This window comes from Dermacentor albipictus, chromosome 1, assembly GCF_038994185.2.
Source record: "Dermacentor albipictus isolate Rhodes 1998 colony chromosome 1, USDA_Dalb.pri_finalv2, whole genome shotgun sequence".
NCBI classification, from domain to species: domain Eukaryota; kingdom Metazoa; phylum Arthropoda; class Arachnida; order Ixodida; family Ixodidae; genus Dermacentor; species Dermacentor albipictus.
This window is the reverse complement of record NC_091821.1, coordinates 120,576,037-120,582,539: the sequence shown is the minus strand read 5'-3', so window position 1 is coordinate 120,582,539 and position 6,503 is coordinate 120,576,037. Positions and strand designations below refer to the sequence as shown.

The 6,503-nt window shown below is 45.3% G+C and overlaps 1 long non-coding RNA gene across 1 annotated transcript; it reads left to right on the top strand.

Annotated features, from left to right (window-relative positions):
* Window positions 1-4,019: 4,019 nt before the first annotated feature.
* LOC139055681 (uncharacterized) lies at window positions 4,020-6,264 on the top strand. The gene is made up of 3 exons (XR_011511913.1): window positions 4,020-4,149; window positions 5,145-5,552; window positions 6,146-6,264. It is a non-coding gene; the product is annotated as an uncharacterized lncRNA (long non-coding RNA).
* The last annotated feature ends 239 nt before the right edge of the window (window positions 6,265-6,503 follow it).

The following is a 6,503-nucleotide window of genomic DNA, read 5'->3' as shown; positions in this document are numbered from 1 at the left end:
AACGAGGCCGCTGACGATGAAGTTAGGGCCCAAAAGAAAAGAAGGCCCTAAAAAGAGTCATGAAGCAGGCAATAATGAGCCCCTTCAGTTCGTTGTAGTCTCCGTCGCACCAACCCTGAGTGTCTAAGGGACTTCACAGACCGGAAGGTTTATAGTGAAGGTTTAGAGCTTTATAGTGCATTCAAGTGTAAAATGTCATTTTTATGCATACGTACGATGTGTAATGTTTGTTGTGTATAAAGACTTCAGTGTATATATCACGTAAATGCTACTGCCATGTAAGGGACCCTGGACCTCCGTCAAGCTGCTGCGACAGCTTTTTGCCCAGGTGTCCCTCCAGTTCCTTTTTTCTGGTAAATAAAATTGATTGATTGATTGATTGATTGATTGATTGATTGATTGATTGATTGAAGCCGCCCTGCTTTGTCACATCCGCACAGGGACAGAGCCAACGCTAGCATGGCGGTGCAAGACATGTTTCAGCATATCATCACCGTGTGTGTATTGTCAAACTCTTGGTGACATCGAGCTATATATAGTAGAGTGTCCTGAATTTGACGCAAAACGTGAATAATTAATCGATAGACTGAAGTGAAAGATGGACCCACAGCTAGGGCGCTATAACGTAAAACTATTTCAATATGTTTTTATTGGAATCTTCTGACGTCAAATTTGCGTAACCACCCACGCAAGCACCGGGCGGATATCCGCATGGTTATCTGAACAAACCAATCAAACGCTATCCTCGTTCATAGGAGGCCACTTTTGTCTGCTTGAAAAACGAATAACATTGCCTACACTGAGAGGCTTGTCGTATCTAACTGGCTGACAAGAGGCGAGGAGAACGCTCAAGTGGAGAAGCATTCGATGGGGCAGAGCCAGTGCACTGAAAACCGATAACCCGATGAAGAGGGTGGTGTCGGCGTCTGCGATTAGTCCGTTTTCCCTTACTTAGCTTACAGTGGCTCGTGGACAGTCGCAACGGCATGCAATGGAAGCTTAAGAATGACGCTGAAACGGAACATCAGCAAAGAAGTGTTAGCCGAATGAGCTCGTAAACGAGCCGAAAGTGCTCGAAAATGTTACGCGGCCATGCAAGAAGCTTTATTATACGCAAATATACCCATGCTCTCCGGCAGGTGCGAGTAGCCAGCGCCTGAGCGATCTGCAGCAGCCATCTTTTATTCCTTTTGGAACGGGGCAACCTGCGGCTATTCAGAAGAAAATTCAGTTTTGTTCGGCATATTAATGCATCTTTATTGCGTACACGTCACTTTGACACGATGACTTTTCGCGGTTTTGTGACGTCGCGTGACAGGCAGGTGAAGTGGGTGCAGCCCGAAAACGTTTGTCCAATAGCCGGGGGCTGGTGGCAAAAAGGCGTCGAATCAGAAATAACTGTTTTTCGTTTTTCGGTCAAATTATGCATAATCACTGTGTACACATCATATCAGATGGGGAGGTATCGCGGTTTTCGTGACGTCACGTGACAGACAGGGGAAGCGTGGGTGATCCAAAAAAGTGTTTGACCAATGGCGAAGGGCTGATAGCAGAAATGGAATAGAAAAGTTTGGAATAGTTTTACGTTATAGCTTCCCTAGTGAAAGTTTCATTGTTTCCTGGTGAGGACAGTGGACATTTAGCAGAGAGATGCTTCGGCTCCTCCTGAAGTTCCTCCGTGTTACAAAATTGGAGTGTGAATTCTGAGGTCTGTAGGTAGACGTAGTGTGGATGGCGCCCAGTCTGTTGCGCTCCACTTCAAGTTCTTTGCATTACTAGGTGCTATTGTGTGCGACGGGCTTCAGACTCTACTGCTCTTGATAAGTGGCGCTCGGGCGGATCAATTCACGGTCACTTTTGCAAGGCTAAGTTCGGCTGTAGGAAGCAGCACTTCTGCTCCTCGTCCTCCTCCTTATTATAGTGCGAGAGCAGCTTCATCGGTACATTAGCCTTTGCATTAGGCTAATGCGTCAGGTTTGGGTTGATGTATGGTCTGTTTATGGTATTCCCAACGCCATTTGCTAAATGTTGCGTACTTCACTAAATGTTGCCTAGATGTGTGACCTGAGAGATGGTGTATGCTTATGGAAGAACGTTCTTGGTGGGCTAGTCATTTAATCTTCGGAGCTAATCGTCTGGTCATGTGTTTTAGTATGGTGAGAGATATATGAGAGGTATAGATAGAAAGAAAAGGGGAAGGATACGTAGGTCAACCAGGTGCACATCTGGTTTGCTACCCTACACAGCGAAGGGATTAAGGAGTGGAAAGAAAGAAACAAGCAAAGAAAGAAATAATTGAAAGAAAGAAACGAGACAGACGGTGCCTCTGTCTGCAAATTTTATCTGTAATTATATATCAGATCTTACTCTTAAACAGCTGAGGTGGACAAGAAGAGGCCAGCACAAAATTGTAGCGTGAATTTTTGCCGCTTTGTATCAACACCATGGCTGTGTCCTTGATGCCCTTAACTGCTGCCCAGAAGAATTAGGCATACCCGTCTAGACCACCGTGCCTACACTGCTCCCCAACTTTTTCTTTTGCCACCACTGTGCTGACACTTCGGTATCTGCTCTTGGTTGAATTGTCTCGCTCTCATATTCCTCAATTGAGCGCTGCTCATCAGATCTCATATGTGTCGCAGGCTTTAGGCTGAAGTAATAAGTGTGCAGCGAGAACAGAAGGTGACAGTTGTGAAACATTTGATGGCATCCTCGTGCTCCGGAGACGCGACATATATATTGTATGCAAAAAATATGCAAAAAAATATGTACACAGTGGAATTATCATCTCCTGCAGTACCGTTCAATTAGTAACACAAGCACAGAAATGGCACGTCTCATGAAGTATTTCTTTGTCATGAGGTGCAGGCATTGGAGTAAGAAACTGTACTTTACAATACACGTCGGCAGAATTCACTGGCTTCAAATGAAGAGCTTTTTCGCTCTCTGTCTCCTCTGTATATTAGTAAAAATACTTATTAAATTGAGGAAGCTCATAATTAAGCCATTTTTCCTTACGACATAAACAAAAACTTCATCTACCTTGAGTCCGAAATCAAATCTTGTCGTTATAGTATATCTATGTAACTATATCGACCCGTAGTCTGCAGCGGCAGATAACTTTGCCTCTTATCTATCGAAGAAAACGAGAGCATCGGCACTTGCAAAACTTCCTCTCAGCTTAATAATTAGGAGAACGGAAGCTGAAGCATACTTTATTTTTATAATATACAGCTAGCCCACCATACTATGAAATATGCAAGCGAACAAGATAAGTATCTGACCCATTTTTAGTGGTTGGACGGTACGACTCAGTGTTACACCCTGCACTTGAAGCGCGTGAATAGGCTAGTAAAGGGAAAGGAAGAAACTGGTCGTCGAGCTTAGTCTTTTGGCATTGCAATTTATGTAGACAGGTGCACAAGGAAGCGCGCAGACGGAGCGTGCGACAACCGCGCGCATGGGTAGCCTATTGCCACAGTTGCCGCCCGTAAAGTGCGATATCCTTCCCGCTGATCACGTGTGCAACGGCCAAGAAAAACAGGGGGTGCGACAGCTGTACTGTGCCTTTCTCCCACGGCCTGAAGTAACAAGGCGCACCAAAAGCGAAAGTGTAAGCGCAGCCGAGCTAGGCACCGCTAGGCACCGTTCACATTCTCTTCCCTCGCTCGGTGAGCTGCTCAGGGCTGCCGGATGAGTGGGGAAGAATTCCGCCCCAACAGCGGGCTCGGCGAAGAAGCCGCTAGGCGACAATCGAACCCGGATATGCAGCGGCGAACCGAGAGCACTGCGGGTAATGCCCACAAATTGGTTTTAGCCGTGCGGGTGGCTTTTCTGTTACTGTGCACGATTGTTATCACAAAGATCAGCTTAATGCTTTTTTTTATCTTTGTTTGCAACGTAAAAGAAAACCCTCGTGAAGTGATTTGCCGGCTAATGTCCGAGTTACGGTTTTATTCGTAACGTTAGCAAGGCAAAGCACAAACTCCCTAGGAATGTCTGCTGGCCCCGCCTTTGCCACGCTTATCCTGCAGTGACGCAACGGCTGCGTGGAAGGTGGCCTACAATGGGTATATAAAGGGAACACAAGACCGAGTCAGAACAGTTGTGCTCCTACTAACTTCCCAGAAGTCCACTATGAACGCTCTGGTAAGTGAGTCGTGGCTTTACTATATTTCATGAAATGCCAGAATCAAGTGGCAGGACCGACATTTACATCGAAGTTTGAATGCATTATGTAGTTTAGACATGAGTGTCTCACCGAGATCAGTTGTCGGCTCTGGAAATTCTGACGACGACCCAGTAAATTACGCCAGTCTACGGGATTTGGCAGGGCCATCCTTACTATTCCCTATGAAGAACCGTAGTATTGGTTGCTTTTTATATGAAGAAACAAAATCAGGGACAAGATTCGCGAAGTCGCTTGTCCGAAAGAACGGTTCATTATGGCTGCAGTAATAGCAAATCACATGGCCCCCAAAACATCTCACAATGGAAGACAGTCCTGAGAAATTAAATAGTTGCCTTATCCAGGCATCGATGAATTGAATTCTTGGGTTTTATACGCATCAGAACCATGATTTAATAATACGAGCCACTCCTTAGCGGGGGACTCCGGAATAATATTGACGACAAGCGGATATTTAACGTGCCCCCAATGCAAGCGACAAGGGCGTTTTTTCATTTCGCTTCCATCCAAATGCGGCCGCCACGGCTAGGATTTGATCCCGTGACCTCGTGCTTAGCAGCGCAACACGATAGCAGCTAGGCCGACGTGGCGGGTCACACAGGCATATTCTCCAAGTTCATAAATCTTTTTTAAAGAGCTGTCTCTATTATCATTTTACTTGCTTTTGTAGTTACCCGGCACCCGTTAAAACGAACCGCACTTTCCTACGAACGCCTATGGAAATTCAGGCCATCTCTACCGCACATTTTATTTCCTAACAAATTGTTTTTATACAAGACCCCCTCGCCACAATATCTTATCCCCACAAATAATCGTTGTGTTTACTAAGTACTGGTGTATCGCATGTTGAGACACTTTCACGCCCTTAACACTCATGAAGCGAGGGCGCGCATTTTACATTGGTTGAAAAGGGTGTTTATGGGCGTTTAATTCATTAAGAGCTCGCCTTTTCCAGGTTCTTTTGCTGTGCTTGGCCATGGTGGCTTGCGCCTGCGCTGGCGGATTGAGAGGTTATGGTGTTGGATACGGAGGCGGCTACGGATTAGGCTACGGTGGTCTTGGCTACGGTGGAGGTGCCGGTGGAGTGGGCGTCGGCAGCAGCGTAGTTCTACTGAGCGGCGGTCCTGGTTTCGCAAAATCAGTGGCCGGACCCGTCTTCCTCGTGCGTACCGTGCACCACGTGAACAAGGTCCACGGCGGAGGCGCCATCGTTGCCCACTCCGGCCTCGGAGGGGTTGGTGGTGGACTCGGCTACGGAGGCGGTCTGGGATATGGTGTTGGTCTTGGCTACGGCGGTGGTTATGGAGGTGGTCTGAAGTACGGAGGATACGGCCTGAAGGGATGACTGTCATGTATTCTTGAGGTAACATTTATTTTCTTCTGCGTACTGTTTCTCTTAAAATGGAGAACAGCGTTAAGTGTGCACGTTACGGGGGCATAGGGTAAATAAATATCAAGACTGCAGTGAATGTCATAGTTAATTTTTATTTATTTAGCATATTTAATGACTGATAGTTCAGGAGCACGTAGTAGGCTTTTGGCTATATCGAGTTTGAAAACAAGAATTGAAATATTTTTGTTAAATTTTAGCAGGAGGTGAGCAGTAGCGACGTCACATATTGTCCCATTTTGAGTGTGTAATTATACCGACGCATTGTTTCGCACAAATTAGGATATTTAATTTCAGTTACAGTATCTACGTGTTTTCGAATCACTAATGGAACCATTGCAAAAAGGACAACCCTAAAATACTACGCCTTTAATTACCGCTTCTCTACAGTCAATTCTTATCGATAAACAATAGCCTCAAGTAGGCCTTTTTTGTTATCCGATTTCTTTTTGTTTCTTCCTGCTTAGGCGTTATTTTGTACATACGTTATTACATACATCGTAGCTTGTTTTTTGTGATTTAGAAGAGAGTAAAGGTCTCAACACTATCAATGTTCCTTATTCCAGGACACAAGACATATAAAGGCATGACAAGGGTCCGAATTTCAATGTGGTCTTTGCACACCTTGTGTGTGGCTGTTGTAGAGTATATGTAAATAAAGGCTGTGCTGATATTGTACGTCTTCTTCGATTGCTTAAATTGTGTTTTGAATGTCAAATGGCAATGCTTACACATTAGATACTGAGCAGGGTGTAAAAATGTATGCTCGGGAGAAAGGGTAAATAAGCCGTTTAAACCAGTGGTTGATATGGCGGGATGGCGGAGAAGACAATTTGGTATTGGGTTCTCTTTTTCCGTATCGGGTATTTGGGACGCTATTAAAAAGCCAACTTGGTATTTTGAGCATTGGTTTCAGTTTTTACG